This window comes from Aphis gossypii, chromosome 1, assembly GCF_020184175.1.
Source record: "Aphis gossypii isolate Hap1 chromosome 1, ASM2018417v2, whole genome shotgun sequence".
Lineage (NCBI taxonomy): Eukaryota > Metazoa > Arthropoda > Insecta > Hemiptera > Aphididae > Aphis > Aphis gossypii.
In genome coordinates, this window is record NC_065530.1 from 80,153,080 (window position 1) to 80,177,122 (window position 24,043).

The window sequence follows — 24,043 nt, forward strand, 5'->3', positions numbered from 1 at the left end:
AATTTTAAATATTTTATTTGTAATACAACTGTACAGTATAAATAATGTTTTATTTATCATAAAGTTTAAATATTTTAATTATAAATCACTACTATTATTATTAAGATCTATTTCAATAGGTTATTTCTTTGTGTATTTTGTCGTTTTATAGTCCTTTAGACAATTTTCCATATTAAAATAACTTTTTCTTATTATGTTACCAGTATTGCATTTAAATATTATAATATATATTAACTATTAATTAATGTAATAAGTACTACCTATAATATTATATAAATTTAATAATTCAACAAATGAGTGTTATAAAATTAAAAATCTTAAATTTAATATATGTATACATTATTCTTATTTTTACAATATTGAGCAATAATGGCTTACTAATTAATTACATTCAAAACAATAATGATTTTATTTAAAAAATTTAATGAGATTTGTAGGTATAGGTAAGTTATCATTATAAATTAGTCGTAGGATTCAATGGACGTTGGCACGTTGCGTTAATTGATTTCTTGAAATAAACTAATTTACTTTATAACCTTTATTTAGAATGTGAAATAGAACTAAAAGTTAGATTATAATTTATATATATATATATATATGTCTACATGTCTTAGCAACTATGTTTGTTTAGTAGTGTAAATACCAAATTGTTGAGTAAAGATAGAGGAATTTGGAAACTATGTGATATGTGTGACTACTTGGTACTTTATTTACTTAAAACCCCTAATTTAAATTCTGTACATTACCTATATATTTATGTACACTGTACCTACAGTTCATATTTTTTAATAAAAGTAGACTTATTTACAATATTTAATTAATATATTATAAATCATAAGTTAAGATCAAACTATACAGATACGTACATAAATTAATAGGATATAGATACAGCTAGTATCGCATATTTTAATCCCTTTAAAACCCTTTATTTAAAATACCATTATCCATTTACCTGAATAAATTTTCTTGAACACTAATAATACTTAAATAATCAACCCCAACAAAGAATGTGTATTCAGTCGAATCACTTATACAGTGAAACCACAACTAACAGGCACTTCTAAATATAGCGGAAACCTTGAAAGAACAGACTTTCAGAACAAACTACAAACTTTTTAATACTAAATCCCTGAATAGCGGAAAAATCTTAGCTCCCGTAGATCGTAAGTGTTCGTTATTTAAAAGTTTCATTGTATTTATTTATTCGAAACTAATTTAAAGTATTTGTATTATGTTTAAATTATTATTAATAATAGATAATAATTATTATAAATAATTATCAATAATTTAAAGGCATAACTATTAACAGTGGCGTAGCTAGACACTTTTTTCTTGGGTAGACCCGATATTTTGATGTAATAAGGATTATCAATAAATATTTTTATTAGATGAAAAACATGATATAAAACATTCAATTTTGGAGAAAAGTGGGCAGGCCTGGTAGGTCCGGGCCTACCCGCTGGCTACGCCACTGACTATTGGCGTTTGTCATTATACATTTATTTATTATATTAATATTATGAACTGTACAAAATTAAATACAAAACAATCAAACTAATAATTATACATCCATGCATAACAATTTAATGTAATCTACTTGGCTTGTTAAGAGGGGATCAAAAAAAAAGTTGTCCAAAATACTACAAGGCCCGTCATCTGACATTAAGTCTTGTGCAAGCCTATATTACATAGTATATGTATAAAATGCGTTTTAGTTTTAAATTTGACTACGGAAATACGAAAACACACATTAAACATAGATTTGAACAACTATGATTAATGTAGAAATTAAACACTTAATATTAATTTACTATAATAACAGTCGTATAATCACTAATTCTAAAATATACATATATTAAATATTTATTTATATGTAAATATACATATATATAATAAGTAAATTACATATTATATATACCTTTCTAAAATATACATATAGGTATATATAATATGTAATTTACTTACAAATAGTATACGCCATATTATAGATAAAATAAAATAAAATTTTGAATTCGTAATATTGGATTTAATATTGGATAATATACTTAAGTATAATATTAGATATTAGATTTTTTATAAATATTATCTGATCAAACACCGTGATATCACTAGATAGTAGATAGATTAATAGTTTAATATCGTTTTCAAGGTTTTAAGTCTAACCTTTAAGTATAAAACATTTTTTATGTATGCTTAAAAAAAAATATAGGTAAACAGAGTATTTTTTATTTGTAAAATAAATGAATAAATAAATAATTATTCGGCGAAAGAAGAAAGCGAGAAAAAAATAAAGTCAATCAAAAAGTCGAAACCTAATTAAACCGGTCTATTGGCTTCGTCAGAACAACACAGACACGTTGAAGGAAGTTTTCTTCAACAATAAGCAGAAAAAATGAAATATCCAGCTTGATAATCTCAAATGATTAATGACATTTCTTTTAAAGCAGTACATTTTATTTAACCTGTATACCGAGTGAACCGTACCGTATCAAAGAAGGAACTGCAGTAAACGATTATTATCAACAAAAAGAAAAGAACACATCGCTTTATAATTCAGATATCACTGTTGCATGTCTGTAGACTGTAATCCGTATACTGCGTACTATAATATAATAATGTAACAGAAAAAAAGGACCAACAAAAAAAAACTGTATTTTTAAATGTGAAAACAAGTAATTTGCATTTGAACATTTGCATCATCGATCCCCGAAATTATAGCAGGAAATGAAAGCCTCGACCTTGAGAGGAGGGGGGAAATGTTAAATTAAAAGTTTTTTTTATTCTATCATCTTATGTACGATCCGGGTCAAGGACACACCTCAAAGAGTGAATAAAAAGTGTTTATTTTCCTGACTACAAGTATAAACGTTTTTTCTTTTCAATTAACTACCTTCTATGGACCCTTTTAGTATATGTATTGTATGCATATAAATATTTATGTATGTATGCATGTATATCACATACATATATCATTTACATGAAACGACGAATCAAAATGGTATAAAAAATTTCGAAAAACAATCATATCATACGATACTCGTATATTATATTTAGGCTTCAATGATTGAAACCAGTCAAGTGCGAAACTACACATTAGGGAACACTACTTTGTAATTGGATCAATGAAATCATATGTAAGTAAGCAATTGCCAATTAACCCTATCATATAAATAATTTGGCTTGTGTCATAATACCTTCGAATTATTATAATAATACTAATAACAGTTATGATGTCCATATGTTGTATACAAATTATGATAGGTAATAATATCTATAATGTACAACTTGACGTGTATAATACGTATATAAGAGTGAGCTTATTGAATTTATTATGACGTAAGTGCCGATTTCCATATGAAAATAAAATTTTACATCAATATTTTTCCAAGTAAATCCCTAAACATATCAACTCTTTTTTCAGTTAATAAGATAAGAACGTATAACTAAATTTATATATATATTATTGTTTTTTATTGATCTATAGTGTTCGTTAACAGCAATTTACAAGTAATGAAAAAAAATATTGTGAAATGTTTTTAACTGTTTAATATTATTATATCATTTCAAACTATATTTATTGTACCTACAATTGGACATATATGCAAATAATATTTGTTCAGTAATAAATAGGCGCCTACCTATTTGTAATAAAAAAATCGTAGATCATATTTATTAAGTTATTGAAATAATTATTATGACATGACTTGCATGTAAATTATATATTTATAATATATATAGTAATTCATATGGCGTGTATCGTGACTCGATATTATGCACAGAAAATAGAAGTTGAGATAATATAATATATATACCTACTGGCTACTGTTATTTTAATTTGCTTTAATATACATTTTTTTAAGTGAAAAATAAATTCAATTTGTTAACTTATCATGAATTAAATAGAAACAGTAATGAAGTTCGTAAATAGTTTAAACGTAATTTATATGGACTTAGTATTTTAACTGCATTCTTTATTAACTCTACAAAAATCCGATAGAAATAAATAAGCACATAATATTATTAATTTGAATAAGACTTTATACAGTATAAATTACATAATGTATAATATCTGAATTTAAAACAAATGTTCATTTATTTTAGTTTACAACAAACTGTTATTATTTTAGATTAATTAATTAATTTTGATTGAACTTAATGTTATGCGTTTGACGTGTTTTAGCAATTATACTAAATATGAGTTTCTTTGATGTTGCTTTCTTGTGAACGCTATCCAGCCATTGGATTTATCATCAACAATTGTTTTTAATTCCTTGATTTATTCTCCATGTAAATCTATAATAATTTTGATGATAAAGAGCTTAAAATAGAAACGACTTTTTGAATTGTTAAGTTTTATAATATGCATCTCATCCGTTGTTATTAAGGTTTATTTTGAATTTTTTTTTTACTATTTCTTTATTTATAGCTAATATAATTACAAATGGGGATGGATACACTATAGCATATAGGTTAGGGGGGAGGCAGATACTTCATCATTCTATAATTTTATTTTTTTAGATGTAGACTGAATTAATATAATACCTTTGTTTTTATAAACATTGATTTGAAAGTAAGTTTGAATAAAATAGTTGAACTACTCAACGTTAAAACTCAATAGTTAAACATTTTTCGGTACATACGTAATACGTTTAAATATTATATAACTATAGTCTGTACATCTAACTGGTTTATATATACAAAGAATTTGATGCAAAATTAGTTTGTATTAGTTTGTTTTTTCTAATCGCAAAAACTACTTGATCAATTTCAACAAAAGTAATATCATTAGTTTTTTTAAACTCAGAAGGTGTTTTAAGCTTATTATTTCACGCATGCATTTTGTTTTGACTTAAGAAATTTTTTTTTCTTTATACCTAAGGGTACCATTGGTAATACTAATAATGCATTGCTATGGGATTTTTTTTTTTAAATAAAAGTGAATTATATTTAATTTATTGTTTGTTATTCAAATTGTGTACAAAAAAGCAATACTTTTTTGTGTACAGCTTATGAAATTAAAAAAATACTCGACTGATTTTGACGAAAGTTATAAAGATATTGTTCTTAAAGATATCAAAAAAGTTTAGAGAGTAGTATGATCCAAGTTTGAAAAAAATTGCAAGTTTTATATATATACATCATAAACATAATCCACCACAGGCGGATTGCCTTTATCGGCCGAATTAGTTTACAAGCCGAGGTATACTGATGTCGTTTTGCCAGCGAACTAAAACCAAGATACATTTTGCCATATTTTATGTTTCTTCATTTTTCCCTAAGCAAAGTTAGGCTATTCAGCTAGTATAATTTATCATACGAGTATTGTAATTTTATAATAAAATATTTTAACTAAAGATTATTTCACCTAAGTAAAACCATATACGTTATTATATTACGTTACTTGAACCCAATCAATCTTTAAGGAAAAAATGTGATTAAATTATTGTACAAATATATTTGATGTATGTATAATACACTTTTAGTATAATACTGTTTATATATGGCTCATATCCTATAAATTCTAATTGAATCTTTTCAAAAAAATAATGAAACCTATAATATTATATATTATTATTTGTAGATTATTAGATTAGTATTGTTTATGATAAATTGTAATAAAACCATCGGATTATTTAAATTATTAAATCAAGATTATTGTAGGAAAATACAATTTTGTGAAGGTATTATGCTCCCTTTGCGCTATTGTTTGAATTTCCAAGCCTAACGAGACAGCTAGAAACTAATTAATTTATTAATGAATTGATTCCTAGCTATTAACTCCTCTACGAACAGTATTGTTACAATATACCTAGCTTTATACAATATAATATTGTATTTTGATCAAATAATCACCGAGATATTATACTTTAGCGTTAATGTTAATATTTATAACACCGAGAGATGTTCAAAGAACTTGTTATAGTTGTCGATTGAGTACACATAATAGTAGTTAGTACCTACACATAATTTTAAGTTTTACTTTAGGGCTGTAATATTAATTAACTTTTGATAAGATGAACAAACATAATTTGTCGAAATAATAAAATTAATTACTTCCTCTAACGATATTTCATCGATTTAATAATATCTGTTTGTAACATAATAAATATGCTTCATGCATATAAATTGTATATATATTACATATCTACATTATTTATTTATTAAGATGAAGTTGTAGGTACCCTCGTGTATTATCTCAATCTTATTAACGTATAATATTGAAAATTTAATGTTTAAAAGAATCCATTTTACTCTGTTATTTTAAACATTTTTATAGTGAATTGTTCTGATTAAGAAGGTAATAATATTATCTAAGGCACCACAAAAGGTTTTTTTCTTGATATTTTAATTTGGAAGCAAGTTATGGGCATTTTAAAATCGTATTTTTTTTTTTTTTTTTAAGTTTTAAAATGCTCATAATAACTAGCTTCAAAATTAAAAAATAAATAAATTTTTAAATAATATTAAGAAAAAATCCTTTTGTGGTGCTTTAAATAATATTTTTACCTTTTAAATTTTTAACAGATCAATTCACTATAATAATATCTAAAAAACAGAGAGAAACGAATTCTTCTGAACGTTAAATTTTCAATATTATACGTTAATAATACAGTGATTATACGAGTATAATTCCTAAGAGAAATAAATAAAAAGATCTATTGTAAATTTATTTATAGTGGAATTATAATGAATTTAAAAATTGTGTTTTATAGGAACAAACAGTCGATCACTCGAACTAACTAGAAAACGAAATAATTTTCGACAAATTTCAATTATGAATACCATATAATTAATATGTGTATCAAAATATAAATTTGTTATTTATAATAGTATAGTAATTTCTAAGCGATAAATATGGATAATGGACTCGATTTTTAGAATACTTACATACCACATGCGCAGTATCCAAAATAAATTTTAAAGACGCCCATGGTTTTGTAAAATCAATAAAACTACAGTATTCTATAATTAATATACGGTGCAGGTGGTAAAAGCTTGCATGTATTCAGATATTTTGGTACCAAACATAATAATTAATAATTCATTGATGCCAAGATAAACGAAACAGGAATTAGATTTTCGGGTGTTTCCAAATTGTTAGCGAATCCATATATCGTCGTTTTTTATGCAAACTAGGATGTTGTACTTGTTCGTTCAACGTTGTGTAAAAAAGTTTAAATGGTTACCTGTAATTCGTTTTCGATCTGTATCTCGAATCGCGCGTGCCCCTGTACTAATACTATAAATATTAATTTATAGTATTATATGATATAAATGTATAAAGTTTTGTATGATAATCTGTTGGTTTCGATATCCGCTGGCTAAAAGCAAGGTCTATCATTATATTCAAGAACTATTATAAATTTATAACATAGTAGCTGTTACGTGTCCGTATATAAGATTATATAAGACGTCTGTCCATAATACATTGTATACCTCAGTGATAGATAAATACTATTTTAGAAAATACAAGAGGATTTTAAGTAATTTGACAAGATACGTAGATTTAATGAATACAATTTAACGTATTATATTAAAATGACATATAACATATATATCTTAATAAACCGATGAATTAGTAGGTGTAGCAATGTAGCAAATAGAAATTCACAGAGTTAGTGATGAATGAGATTAGTATGTGGTAGATATATTTGTAGTAGGCTAAATGATAATAAATTTGTATAAATGTTATAAGTTAATGTAAGTATATAGTTAAAGAAGCCGTGATAATATTCAAATATCTACACATCATCTTGATGTATAAATGTATTGTATGGATAGCATGATAAAATACAAATATTACAATAAAACGATAGCTTACACATCTACACTTTTACATACTATACAGCAAAATCAAAAATGTTTCACTTAAATTTCTGATTTTTATTTTATATATTATATTGATTCTTGGGGCATTTATAGTTTTCTTTTTTTCTGATCGATTTCACGTGACCTATTCTGCATTACAGCAGTTACCATATATGGGAAAATAAAAACCTTATTATAGTATCGAGGTTTCTTCTAGCAACCGATTCAAAATATAATAATTAAATTACTATAGCAACCAAAAAAAAAAAGGATTCAAAATTCTGAATACATTTTTTTATTCGTAAAGTTACCTTTAGCAGTCAATAATTAATTTAAATACGTAACCATAGAAACGTATTTGATACATTTATTTCAATCATAATATTTTAAAAATATATATTTGATTCGATGTTTTTCTGTACAGTAAAGAAAATATCAAGGAGCACATTATATTTTCAAACAAGAATTATACGTTTTAAATTTGTTTTTACACATTACTTTTTTGGGGAAAAGATATTATGCACTTTATCTACACATTTCAAATAGTTTTATTATATTATCTTTATCGATAATTGAAATTTTTAGTAGATTCTCTGAGCTATTTTTTATTATTATTATTATTATTATTATTATTATTATCATTACAATTTTAAATATTTGTTAAATACTTAATTATTTTTAAGTAGAAATTTTTTAAAACGCATGTATAATATTTTAATTCGACACCTAGAACTATTACATTATTTTTCCAAGAGGGCAATTTTCATTGGAATTGGTATCGTATTAAATTCAACACGCAATAGTAGGTATTAAATGAAATTCTTAAAATATTGATCAAGGATTATATTATAAAAACGACCTTTTCACAGATCCACTGTGGAATGTAACTTACCCTGTGACAGATGTGTTCGTATAATATAGTAAAACTAAAGATATTTGTGCAATGCCAGGTTGACAAAACAATACCCTCTCACCTCCTACCAAGGCTAGTAGGTACGCGGAAAAAGTAAGTATAATCGTTTATTATAGTTATTACTTATTACTATTACTATGATGCCCATAAATATCCCAAGTGCTATTACACAACCTTGTGATGTACGGTAATATGATATATATATAAATATATTAAATATATTATTATTATGTATCAACGTCCTGTACATGATTCATCTTAACTGTTTTAATGAGTTTAATAAATAACAATATTTCTTATTATTATAATACACATTTTAAGATTTTAAAAAGGTATTATTGCCATTTAAAATTAAAATTTTTATTATGGCAGCAGTTTTCTATAAGACCTGTGTAATATAGAAAGTTATCTAAAAAACATAATTTCATTTAATTTAATATATTTTATTAATCCTTCATTTTACTTTAATTTTCAATTTCTTATTTTTAAGTTTCAGCACGTTTGAATAACTATGAGCTATAATTTATCAGGAGTTAAAAATTGATAAAATTTACCATTATCAATTTAGTAATAAAAATACATAATCTTTCAATAATATTTATTTTTTATTGTACTTAAATATGACGTATACGTATGATTTTTATTTCTATTATTTAATCATTTGTTTTGACTTTTAAAATAAAATCTTAACCTATTAATTAATACCGATAATTATTTCTGTAGGGTATATAAATTTGAGTAATGGGTACTTACTAATTTTTGAAATTATTGCTGAATGATGAGTGATGACGGGACCGCGGAGGACTTGGAAATCAAAATTTAAATACTTATTATCATAATCATATAAATAAGTCATATCTAATGACATTACCGTAATGTATATTTTCACCATATTAATTCCTTATAATCTAAGTGTTTGAACTTTTGCATATTCCCAGAATAAATAATCATTTATACGTTATTAAGCACTTCAAAAACATTATTAATTATTTATTCAATAAAATAGAATGGAACTTGGTAAAACGTTGAAAGCTTTTCATTACAAACGATACAGAGCAGTAACCGGATTACTTAGCTATTCTAAAATAGTTAATACTTGCAACCAACGTTTGATTTGGAGTGATTTAACTGGCGTCTATATCTCAATAAATACTTGATATTTTATCCTTAACACGTTTAATGAATCGGCTTCTAAATTAATTTTAATAAGTAACACTATTGATTCCCCACGAATGCATGGGTTGCAAACTTGCAAAACGATATCTATATTAAAACAATTAAATTTTAGCATATTGTTATGGTTGAAATCTATTAACTTATTAACTGATTTAAGAAATATAATTTCTTTATTATATACATACAACACACGTATGTATCTTTATAGGGTATAAATCTGTAGAAAAAAGCTGAACGCATCATCACGGGTTGTCAGACGACAGTGGTCTAGCCAGGAGGGGAGGGGTGGTACGAGTTTTAGCCCTCCCCCAAATGTCTCTGTTTTGTCTAACATACAATCATTTTAACTTTTTTTAAGACATAGGGTACCTACCTATATTTATTTATTTATAGTAAAAATTTAAATCCCCCCCTCAAAAAAAAAAAAAAATTATTTCTGGCTACACCACTGGTCAGATCACTATTAGTGTAATAATAATATAATAAATGATAAATCAGTCAAAGTAAAAGAAGCATAGTGAATTAATCAATAACAAAAAAAAAAAAAAAACAAATAATATTAATAACAAAAGTATTAAGTAAGTATTAAATTATTGTTCAAGGTTTATAATCAAAACAAAATAATTATTTTGTTGGATAATATTTTAATGTATTGATATATTTGGTACTTAAAATTTACTTTTACTCTTACAATAATTTTGACATTAGCTTAAACAATATACCTAAGTATTAAAATAATATTTAGGGTATTTTTTTCTTTCGAGACTAATTTTTTGGGCAATTTTATGGTGCTCTATTGAGAACCAACTCAATGGCTAGTTCTGCATTTCTTTAATATTCGGAATCAATTTAATTATCCCCTTTAGATTAATGGATAATTTAGAGAAGACTTGTAGCTCAAAATAATCATCAAATTTGCATTAAAAACATGCTCTTAAAAATTCTAACATATTTGTATATTGAATTTATTTTATTTGTTGGAGATAATTTTGTCATGAACAAATAATAATAACTAACCTTATCTATTCACTGATCCGACTAAACAACTATACACTTTTAATCTTGAAATAGTGTTTTTTTGTCACTCGACATAAATAAATCAACCATTGAGTCACAGCGCAGCTAATAAAACGAAACAGTTACTATTACTCTAGTAGTCTAGTATTATAAGTCCTCTATCCCACTTATTGTATATTATATTCTCTATATTTCTCTTTATTATTGATGTTTGATAATTTTTTTATTTACATTTTATTTATTTATTTACGGACCAATTCATATTATTTATAATTTAATTATAAAATAACAAGGTTAATCATAATAATAATAACAGTAATTATAGTAATATGTAGTTATGATAATTAATCAATATAATTAATATATGTACCTACAAGTTTTTAAACTAACTTCCTTCAACTTATTGTTAACAACTTTTTATATATTTTAATACATACTTTATACAGGGACGAACAATAGAGTTGAAAAAATAGATTTAGATACAAAATACTAGGTATCAATATTAATTACCTCTAGAATCTAGATATAAAATATAAGAAACGAGAAATAAATATTATTAGTAGAAAATTTCAAATATCTATAAAAGTAACTTAAAGATAGATAATACTGGTATATTATTTAATATTTATCACGCATAGATAATGCTATTACAAATATTTGGTGAAAATATCATGTCCTAATAAGTATTCGTTTACGAATTACATAAAAATCAATTTTGTGAGGTATAAATATTCCTATTTGATGATATTTTTCCAAACTATGTGATTGTAGATTCCAATTTCAATCGAAATAGTTCAGCTAATTTAACATGCTAATATTTCTACATGAAATGTTCTATAAACTTTTTATTTTGAATAGTGATTTAATTAGTATAGGTAGTCGGTAGATGAGTTAATTACTTCATTTATAATCAACTTAAATTAACTTTTCGAATTTTTAATATATTAAGTTTGAATTTTTTATCTATGATAAGACGTATTTATTCAATATCATATATGACATACATACTCTAATAAATCACTATTAAGTAATATTAATTGGAGCTAAGAATACATTTTCAAATCATGAATTAATTCAAATATTTACAAGCGTTATTCGCATCAATCAACTTTACAATATTTGATAGAATATATCATAATGTTTACTAAAATATATACGTGTAGTATATATAATATGTGTTTAAATCATCTATATGACCTAGTAAGTATTATGATCAGTGGTATAATGTATTATGTATAGGTACCTATATTATTAGACAGAAGAAGAGCACAAATTAGAAAATGAGACCTTTGAACGACTTAGTTTTATCTAATGATAAGTAACACTTCAATACCTATCTAATAAATGTAAATTATTAATATTTTTCAAAAATTTGATTTTCACATCTGAGGAATAAAATAAATAGAATACATTTAAGTTTTAAAATATATAAATATTAAAACTTTTAAAAGTATTTTTTTCCACATATTTTTAGTATCGTAAAATGTCCTTTTTATGTATAACACGTAGGTTAAAAGATTTTAGGTATCATTAAGATCTATCACATCTTGTGTATAAAACATAAAAAAACGTGATTGGAGTACAAAAATTGTCAACATTTTTAATATACATAAAAAAAGTAAAGGTACATTATTGGTTAGGGTACAAAATAATTATCTTTAGACGAGAATTACATTTTAATTTTTTAAGTAATTTTATAGTTAAACAAGAAAATATTATGGTACCATAGTAAAAAAATTCAATTAAAAAACAAATTTAAATATCAAAATTTTGAATAAAAATCATTTTTACATAATATATCATGAATATTTATGTTTTTACAATATAAATACTGTTTAAATACTGTATTGGTGATGAAATAAATTAGTTTTATTTTTGTTTTTCAGAATAACTATTTTTAGAGTAGGTTTACTAACGTGTTCATTATAATATTATAATGTACCTATATTATTTTATAAAATGTACTCAATATCATGTTTTACGTATATTGAAGGACCAAGTATTGAGTTTTGGGAGCGGTCTTTGTTGCAGCGTACCGTTTTTCATAAGTTGGCATATTGTGCGTGACTGAGATTTACATCAAAATAATAAAGAACGTCAAATAACTAGGTATGTTTAAAAAAAATGATTTTCACCCAAAAGTATAGCCAAATTAATTTAAATATATATTATGTATTAATTATATGCTTAAAATAAATTGTTCCTATCACGTTTATTCGTTTAACAACCATTATTTCAAATTTATTAAATTTATTCCCACACCAGTTAGTAAAAAAAAAAAAATGTTCATTAGGAAATAGCCTTTGTCTATAACTCTAGGATCTACGAAATTTTAAATGTTACTACTATTTATTATTTAAAATATTATTTTTTTAAATACCAGTTAAATTTGTACATTACTATTTTCATTTTTATTTTAAAATCTTGCCAGAATCATGTTGACCTATTTCAGTTCCCAAAAAATGCTTTCAAAAAAAAAAAAAAAAATCATCATTGTAAAATCAATAGATTTCTTTGTTCCGCTCGGGATCTAAAATTTTAAAACTATCTAATCAGTCATGGCACGAACAACTTTTCAGGGAATGTGCGGCGTTTAATCACCTCGGTGTGATCACGTCGTACGAAACCGCATTCAGCCAACAAACTGAAATACAAAGGTATTAATATGGATTACTACACACTATATTATACACATGGAAACTACGATTCATTATATTTATAAAGTATGTATATATTACCAATATGTATAATATAATGTCATATAGAGATTGATGGAATAAATTTTCCTAAAAATAAATAACACAACGTATTAACTATTAAGCACCTAAATATGACTAAATTATCATATTATTTTATCACACATTATATGAACGCCATATTCATATATCACATACCTATATATATATACCTAAACCTATATAGGCGTATAAATTTCAAGTTAATATTAATTCAATATATAAATAATAATATAATAATATTACTAACAGTAATTATTACTTTTATTAAAATACGACGTGTGTAATAAAAGGTGCTCGATTGAAGTGTTAACATAAAATATTTAAATACAGTTGTTTTATATAATTCAGTATTATTACAAAACAATATAGGTATTTAAAAAATAATACTTATAATAATTTTTTTGAATGACAGCATTCATTTTTATTCCTAGACAGAATGTTTTCAGAGTTGTTCGATACATACATTGGTATAAATCAAATGTCAAACAAACAGTTAATTAGTTTTTTTTTGTTATTACAAACAGAAAAGTCAACAGACTTCATCGCTATCATCTAACTATTTATAGCTTTTGCTGTGTGATGTGGTCTGAAGTGTTTCCATCATCATAATACCATATAGGTTAGTATATCCTAAGTAGTGTTTTTACGCAATATTTCTGTGCTCACGACGGTTGGTATATACATATATATTATTATTAATTATTATTATATTATATAAGTGCACCGAGCTCATATTGCGGTTATAGATCATATTACCGGAACCGGACGATATTGGTTAGGTCCTTCGTGGTGTACCGGTTCTTCCGAACGTTCCATGCATTATATTGTTACCGAGTTTTTTTTTCCCAATCAACTGCACTGTATACTTCCAATATTTTTCTTTTCGCGTTTTGTCCTTCTACATACAGTGATTATTATTGCATAATACAATTATATAAGTGGCTTAAACCCTTGCTGTTGTATTTTATTTTTACAAAAATGACCAAATAATTCTTGTCGTCTTATTTAATTAAAATAAAACAATTATTATTTGTTATGAAAAAAATACATTTTTAATTATTGTGACTCGAATTTTAATCTAAAAATATCAAAAAATACATCTATGATCCTAACAGCATTTTATAATCGTGATTAATTATTTTATTTTCAAAAATACACAAAAATTCAGTGTATAATAATTTAATGAAATTGTTTTTGAAAATAAAAATGAATTTGATCCGTATGTTTTCATTTGAAACAGAATTAAAAAAAAAAAACAAATACATAACCCTATTTTTACATACACTATTTTAATTGATTTGTATTACTTAAAATATCAAAAACATTATTTTCTCTCGTAATATTACTATAAATAAGTTAAAAATAAATAATACTCTAAAAACATTTAAAAACGCTCTAAAAGTCAAAAACATTGAAACATGCAACTTCCCAAAAATATACTTATTGTTAAATTAGTGTGTAATCGAATTAAATTTGTATCTTGAGAACCATATTATGTCATACGAAAAAAAAATATGTACCTGCATCAAAATCCGAGTACTAGTAATTATTAAACGGATACAAAAAACTAGGTGATACAAATTTATAGAACTTGTTTGTTTTGCTTTCCTGGTATTTTTATTTATATTTTATACAGTATTAGCACTGTGTGTTTTTGATTAAAAAATCACTATCCATCAATTAAATGATATAATTATTATTATTTGAGAGAAATAATTAATTATGTTAGTTTAATTATTGTGCACTCAAATAATGAGTACCTTTTGTAGAAATTAATTATGTATTTTTCTTCAGCTAATTGTTTTTGTAATTGTATATTAACTGCCATTAGTTTTGTGACATTTAATTTGTTCTACCAGTGATAAAGTACTGTTCTGTATGTCAGTAAAGATTTTAAAACATTTGAGAACATTGCTTGAATTTTTACTTTTTGACAATTTTTTTTTTATTTTAAGCTATTTATAGACAATTAAAATTGTCAACTTTTCATAAGTTTTTATTAACCGAAATTTAAAAAAAAAATTGAACATTTGAACATAAATACAGCATAAGTGTTGAAGTTCAAATGTATACCACATTGCATATTCAAGCAAAAAATAACTATTTCTCCTGAAACAATAATTTTTGTTATTTTGTTATAATACAAAACGAACAACTTGAATACTTGATACTTGAAATTTTTATCACATATTTATAATTTCATTTTCTACACATAATATAACTTTCAAATACTTTGACTTTTTTGAACTGTTTAAAGGCAAGAAATTTTTTCTTAAAATATTGATAAAAAAATATTAGTTAGATTAAAATGTTTGAAAATGTAATACTAGATCCCATATAAGTTGTTCTAAATTCTGTGAAAAAACATTAAAAATATATCAGCACAACTTACATATATATTTTAATATACAATTTGTCAAAATTACAAAAATGTACAAGCTACGAGTATAAGTATTTTATAGTAAGAGATGTATACAATCTTTAATTTGTGTAGCTAATATTTAAAAATATAATACAATATTACTTATATGTAAATGTAATTAATTTATTGTTTTAGTGGAACTAAAAAATTCAAAAGATATATACTTTTGAGTTTCATATTTAGATAAAATAACATAATAATAGAATAATGTATATTAATGCTCGTTATTTTTTTATAATTTAAAAATATTAATCGAAGAGACTTTTACGTATATTTTGAATTTTACTTTACACTGCGGATATTTTAAAAATATATAAATTAATTTTAAGGTATTATCAATTTATACTATACACCTATTTACACTGTTTTATGATACTTAGAATGATATTGATTCAATAATTAATAACAATAATAGAATATGGTATAAATATATACTATTATAATAATTAAATATTAATAGTATATTTTCATCAAAAATTAAACCAACTTCCCTTAAAATTAATTATGAAATATATTACTTTTATAGTAATATATTTTAACACAATTAACTATCACAGTAGTACACTATTAATAACTAATACAATTTTTACTTAGGACCATTTTTCGTATACTACAGTGTATCGTGTATCATTGAATTCAAATTTAAAACATCCATTACAGTAATGGCCCACTTGACACCTACTTTACAGAAGAGCAAATACCGGATACTTAGGACTTGCCTATATATATATATTTTTTTTTAACTTCAAGGATAGTTTTTTGTTGGTTAAAAGTAAAAGTGTTCACCTTAAACTAATTTTCAACAACAAAGACAATTTTTTTTTTTTGTTTAATGTAATTTAAAAATGAAACTAGAAATTTGAATTTTCCCCAATATTTATAGACTTTTTTGGTACACTTACTATAAGTACAGCAGACTGCAGAGTGAGTTCTGCTATTAATTAATTTTTATTTCGATAATACACAATTTTTTTAATTAGCTGGTACAATAAATATTAATTATAATAGTAAACATGAATTTTTATTTTTATAAAAATAGCTTAGTAACAACATTTTTGTACTAATAATTATTATCATTATTATTTTTAAATTATAAGTACCTCAAAGGTACATATTATTATTATACTGATTAGATGAGACGAGCTTTGCTTGAAGCATCTACACAAGAGTTAACTGAGGTCGCTAAAATGAAAAGGTTTCGGATTAGCGGATAAAATGTAAGTCTACATATTGTGAAAACGTTTGTAGACCATGTTTGCTTATTTGATATGGTTTTTAGAACATTATGTTGTGTAATCTGAGACCATAATATGAAAGAGCATTAATTATTATACAAAGAGTTTGTTTTGAAATGTTTGTATTTTTTTATTACATAAACTAAGATTATGTTTGCTTAAGATATTCAATATAAATTAGAGGTATTGGATGTTTTGAGAAATCTCATAAGCGATTATTAAAAGAATCTTGTATTATAGTATGAAAATACCAAATTAGGGGTTAAACTTAATCTAAGAATGTGAAAACCTTAAACCATAGATATTAGACAACGACAATTTTTATATTTTCAACTATATGAAAATTGTATAATTTGTACTTTGAAAACCTTTTCTATTTTAAAATGTATTTATTTCTATAAAAATGAACGTTTAATGTGTAAACAAAAAATAAAAAATAAAAATTACGACCGACCACTCTAATATTTATACATAATACCACAGGGCATTAAATATATTATATTATATTTATTTGCTTGAAGTCGTAAAAAAAGATATAAAAAGATAGGTATATAAAAATATTTTGTGTTTTAAATGTTTATTATTCAACTGTAAAAAAATTATAAATATACATCTATGATTTACAAAACAATTTTTTAAATTTTAAACAATCGTACCTAATTCAAATATAAAATAATTAAAATATTATAAATATTTTTTTAATTTGTACGCTCTATATATAATTAAATTCAATATTTTATTTTAAAGAATTTATAAGTTTATTCAAAAATTTAACTATATGTACCTATCAAACGTAATAAGGAGATATACATAAATCTTTAAATTATAATATTGCAAATTTCATGTTAACAGATATTACACTTTTGTACGATAACTTAATAAAATTATGAAAATAACAGAAATGTTTATAGTACTGTAGGACTGTAAAATATTGTAATAACTGACAATAATAATAAATAAAACAATTGGTTTAGTAGAAAACTAATTTGTAAATTGAAATTACAGTTTTATCATTTGATAATATGTCATTAGATTTTAAATAGCTGATTATTATAAGTTATAACCTATATTTTATTTTATTTTAAACTTTTCCAATTATTTTTAAATACAGCGTATATAAAATAAACTTACTAATTATTGCATATTATGTTCAACCAAGTAGATCCGTTGTAACTACTTAAGTATTATAATATTAAATTGTACACAAAACGGAGTTATCTCTCTTCTTTGAATCCTGAGTCATAAAATTATTACTAATTACGATAAAAGTCAAAAACATAATATATCATTAATTATTTTCACGTATTTAAAAACGCAATAGTCATGATTTGTGAGTTGTAGTACATGATGAAAACCTGACAATAATGTCACACACCGTGTAAATACCTATACTACATCTATGCAATTATTAAACATAAGTTTTTATCAAATTTCTAGTTGTCAATTATCCAGTAATACCTTAATTATGTATCATAATATTACAACTAAAACTGTTATGAGCCAACAATCGAATAATATTTCCATACCCAGACAAAATTCCATTTAATTTAATAATTCATAATAATTACATCTAAACTCTTAATCATATTTCTTATTGATGGAAATGGTTTGATACTTGTATTTTTGAGCGGCGTACTTTTTTTTATCAAGTTAACGAGTATTTCCAGACTTTTAACATTATTATAGTGGATGATCATCGATTGTTTTATATTATAATCTTGTATATAGAATATTAATTGCCATATTTCTGTTGATTTATTACATTGTAATATTACTAATATTATATAATAAATAGGAACTGTAAGAATTATTATTGTAAATTTGTTATTATAGAAAGTATAAAGCATTAAAGCTTGTTATTTAAACTATAATAGTTTAAATAACACAATTCAAGGTTAACAAATAGGTACTTATATCTACTTACATAATAACTACACTAATATCGTTTTATAGGTGTACACTGATCCTTAAAATATTATTGCTACATTTTAGGGAGTCCGTGTGTAACATTATAAAATAAATTATTTTCTTTTTACTTTAATACATTGTTTTACCTTTTACTCGAGGATTAATAATAATTATACGTATAACTATTAATTCTAATAGTATTTATAATCAATAGTATCACAATATTAATAATTAATTATCTAAGTGTATAATATAAATGGTAATTTCTTGAAAATTGTCTCTGACCCAACCGAAGAAATCAATATAATCATTTTAACATATTTATTATTCAATAATTTTGGTTTAAAAAATTGACATAGTTTGGGAATCCAATCGATATGCGTAGAACGTTCATGTATAATACACTAGTGCCTATGTATTATATTATACAATTATATAGGTATTTTCATAATACCATATAGTAGATATTATACTAATGTTCAAAAGCTCGTTTGAACGTCTTTATGTGGTATAAATGATAGTATTTACCTTACTTACGTGTATGTTATAATATTATATATAGAGAAAGAGAGAGAGAGAGAGAGAGAGAGAGAAGAAAGAGACAGAAAAACAGAAAGGGGTGTCTGTAATTCGCTTTTGTAGCAAAGTTCCGACATCGTCACATTAATTATATGACCGGGACCGGTCGCTCCGACAAGTTTGTACACAATACATCTTTAATGTAGTTTTATACTATATACTTATATTATTTATAATATTATAATAATATAATATCTACGTATTGTATGACGCATTTTTCAGCCGGATACTGCGTTACTGGATACCGGGTTGGGGACTTTTATTAGGCGGCACTACGACAGTGACTGCAGTAAAATACAAAAACTAACAAGTAAAAACCGAACACTATATACCTACTCACGCAGCGTGTTATGGTATAAGAATTTCAAAGAGGTGGCGTTTCTTAAACGATTGTACAAAGCTCTCGATTGCAGTTTTCTAGTAGTTTTTCCAGACGTTTGGGTTAGTACTACAGTAGTACAATACCTATGCCGAGAAAATTTGAAAAAAATAAATACATAACCTAAAGCACTTGCTGTCAGAGCTTTTATACATTTACTTCTGTATATATATATATAGAAGAAAAAAATAGAAGTATATACCCGCAATACTAGGAAACTGAAATCCACAGTCAATCCCGCCTGCACCCCATCTGCCAGCAAACATTCCGAACACGACTATGTTAAACCGTGTCTGAGTGCGTACGGAAACAAATACCTGGAAGAGCTTTGGAGATTTAGGACAAAACCCAAAATATATATATATAAAAAAAAAATTGTAAATAATTTAAAAAATTGATCTGCGCAGCAGTCGACCAACGATAATCGTTAAGTTTATCCCATAATGTGTAATGTAGACACTACAGATCAACACATCTCAGCGGTGAGACGTCACGAGTCGTACACCATCAAAGTTCACGTTATTAGGTATTTATATTTCATTACATTACGACACACGCGTTCGCTCGGCGACTCGTATAATTCGTTATGAATATTATATACATATTATATACACTCGTATAACTCGCAGGAATTACCTACGTCGTACTTACACGTACTTACAATTTTACACGAACTACACATCGCGGACGTCTTTCGCGAGTCCTTTCGCGTGTATACCCCCCATAATCCGAGTCCTCCAACAAGTGAGACTTCCACCGACTACAGACAACACGTAACCCACTACCCCATATTATATTCATTTAACCTCCGTCGTTAATGACCCATAGCCTCGGTCGCGATCGTTTCGTTATAACATTATACGACGATCGTCATCCTTAATACGATTATATTATGATCATTATTTTTTATTTATTTATTTTTTTTTTTTTGTTATTGTTTTTCCACTTGTTTGTGCGCGCGCGACACACATACCGCACTCGCAGCTCACGGGCGGCGGCCACCGCGTGCGCGCTCTACGGGCCGGAGGGGACTCCCCCCGGACCGACCGCGTGGATACGCACACACACAGGCTGACGACGGGCTCGCGCGCGCGCGCACACGCGCACGTTCAAGCCACTACTATACGTTGCGCTAGCTCTCCGTCGCGACGTTTCGCGAATACCATCTCTCGAGTCCCCTCACTCACTCGTGTGCGAGTGTGTTGGTCGTACGATCGCGCCCGGCGAAAAATTCGAAACCCAGAGTCGTGTTTTCCGTTTGACATCGTCGTTTGCGGATTCGTTTTAATTTGATTTTCAGTTTTTTTTTTTTTTTTTAACTTTTCCGTTTCCGCCTTCGTCGACGGATCTCTCGTCGTATCGATTTACGCGATTAAATATTATTATAGTTCCGACATCGATCGGACTTAATCGGAATTATTGCACACTCCAACGGTCGACCTACTCGCGAGTACCGCACGCCGCAGCATTATTCGCTCGTTTGCAGAACAAACGAGTCGGCCGTTATTTTCACTTAGGCAGCACGTCGATTACCGTCGAGTTCGAAACGAAATTTCGTGCTTTTTTTTTATCCGCTGTGGTGAACGTTTTGACTTTGTGCGCTTCCGCGGGTTCCACGCAGTCCCTCTGTATTGATATACGTTGGAAGTTTGAAAATGTGTCCTGCGACCTCCGCGACGATCTTCTATTTTAAGGTGAGTCGACAGCCACGTGAAAATAATGTTAATTAAATGTTAAATTCAGCACATCGAAAAAGCTCGAATTTCTTCGGTTTTGTCATTGACGAGTTGAATAACTCTATACCTACATAATACACCAAATTGATTTTAAAATAACGCTATTTTTTAGTCGTTAATTTCCACTTCCATGTCATATGATTTATACCGTAAATATATTGTATCGGTGACCGTACAATTTATGCTCTGTCGTATTTATTACCGTTCGTTATATTGATAAATACGCATTCTAGAACAATGAAGTAAAAGGTTTGAGTTTATATATTATTCCTGTAAATGTCCACTCCAAACACAATTCCACAAAATATATTGTGTATAACTATTTCCTACCTACGTACATTTATGAAATCAAAATTCTATCTAAAATTTTAATTCTTAGGATATTGGTTATACAATTTTTCTACATATCTAATTTTAATATTTCTATAAATTAATAAACAATTATTAATAAGATTTCTGACCAAAATTTTAAATTTCCATCAGTTACAATTTTGTTGACTTAATTAGGACAATACAAATATAGTAAAAAGAAAATGGAGTATAAAATTACTTGAATTACTGAATAGCTTAATTGTTTACACTAGTATGCTTACTTTATGAAAATTCACCAACTTTCAATTTATTATTAATAGCAACAAGCAAAACTTCTTTTTTAAAACAATAAATAATGATATTTTTTACGACTATAAATTAAATAATATATCTATTATAAATAGTGTTTTCGTTTGCTACCTATTGTAAAGTTTAAATCGCTATTTAATCTAATTTCTAATGAATATTTAAAAGAACTTATTAGTTTAAGTATAAAATGTTACTTTTGATCATTCTGTTATCAGTAGAAAAATAAAATAGTTTCATTAAACCATAAAACTTTAAAAAAAAAAAAATGTAAATTTTTATTAATACAAATAATAATAAAAATGTATTTATATTACTACAATATAAACATAAAAACATAAATGATTTTTTAAAATTAAATTTAGTAATCGTTTAAAAAAAAATAAATAATTTATATTTTGTTTAAAAAAACCTTAGTAAACGGGAATGATGTTTTCTCTAATCAATCATCCGTCATAACTTAGTATAATATATAGATAGATATTAATTTACTTATTGCATAAATATGTTATGGGTTGTAAATTTATTTTTTATATCAAATAAAATATAGATACCTAAAACTATATGAATAAAAAATACACTATTGTAAAACCAATACTTCACTGCTCGATATCTAAAATAAATAAAAGGTAGTTTTATGTTTTATACTTTTTGAAATATTTGATTTTTTTTCATTATTTATTTAATTTTATAAACTGTGCAAAAAACAATACATAACATTTTAGAGAAACAGAATAGAATAGAAACAGCTCATTTTTTAGCATCAAAAACTGGTTTAAACTGATCAATCATAATTTTTAATTATAATACTACAAACAATGTAATTTAAAACGAATTAATATTTTGAATTAGCTGTTACGCTTATACATTTTTCGTTAAGTCATGTAAATGGACAAGTATTTTTTATCGATTTTACCAATTACTTCAAATTTCTAAATAATATGATTAATTTTTATAGTGAATGTATAAAAAATTTTATCAATAACTGAAATTGTATTTTATCTTATGTTATAATTAATATTTATCTGTTCATGTATTTTGTGCATAGAAAGTACGATAAAAAATATTTTGAAAAACTATCTTATGAACTTTAAATATTAATAAATAATATACTAGTTATAAATAGTTATGATCTATTAAAATGAAGACAATAGGTAATACCTGTGAGTATATAAATAATTCCTGCAGCTCAAAATGAAACACGGTGCAAGTAATTACAATATTGTAAACATGAACTTGTCGTATCCAATCACATTATTTTCCTATGTTTAATATCTGTATATTAAGCTCAAATAGTAATTTCTTATCACCTTTTATTATTACTTATGCCACGGACAAGTCGCATCAAAAATTGATCAATTTAATGGTTAACTAAAATGTAATGGACTAATCATTGGCCACTAAATTATATTTAAGAGACCATTAGTTCACTATTGATTCATTTAACGTTTAGTGATTGTTTATTTAACCCGAAATAAATGTCTTCACAATATTACAATTACAATAATATAGT

The 24,043-nt window shown here is 25.2% G+C and overlaps 1 protein-coding gene and 1 long non-coding RNA gene across 3 annotated transcripts in view; both read left to right on the forward strand.

Annotated features, from left to right (window-relative positions):
- The first annotated feature begins 8,465 nt into the window (after nucleotides 1-8,465).
- LOC126549323 (uncharacterized) lies at nucleotides 8,466-13,610 on the forward strand. 2 transcript variants are annotated; one of them, XR_007603470.1, is made up of 4 exons: nucleotides 8,466-8,615; nucleotides 8,679-8,815; nucleotides 12,909-13,024; nucleotides 13,495-13,610. It is a non-coding gene; the product is annotated as an uncharacterized LOC126549323 (long non-coding RNA). The 2 variants fall into 2 exon arrangements; XR_007603469.1 differs by having other exon boundaries at nucleotides 8,466-8,611.
- Nucleotides 13,611-21,326: 7,716 nt separating this feature from the next.
- Nucleotides 21,327-24,043, forward strand: part of LOC114120168 (protein phosphatase PP2A 55 kDa regulatory subunit) — a 72,597-nt gene continuing 69,880 nt past the window's right edge. Inside the window, exon 1 of the mRNA XM_050198220.1 lies at nucleotides 21,327-21,870. The gene's annotated coding sequence lies outside the window, so the exon portion shown is untranslated. The remainder of the gene's footprint in view (nucleotides 21,871-24,043) is intronic.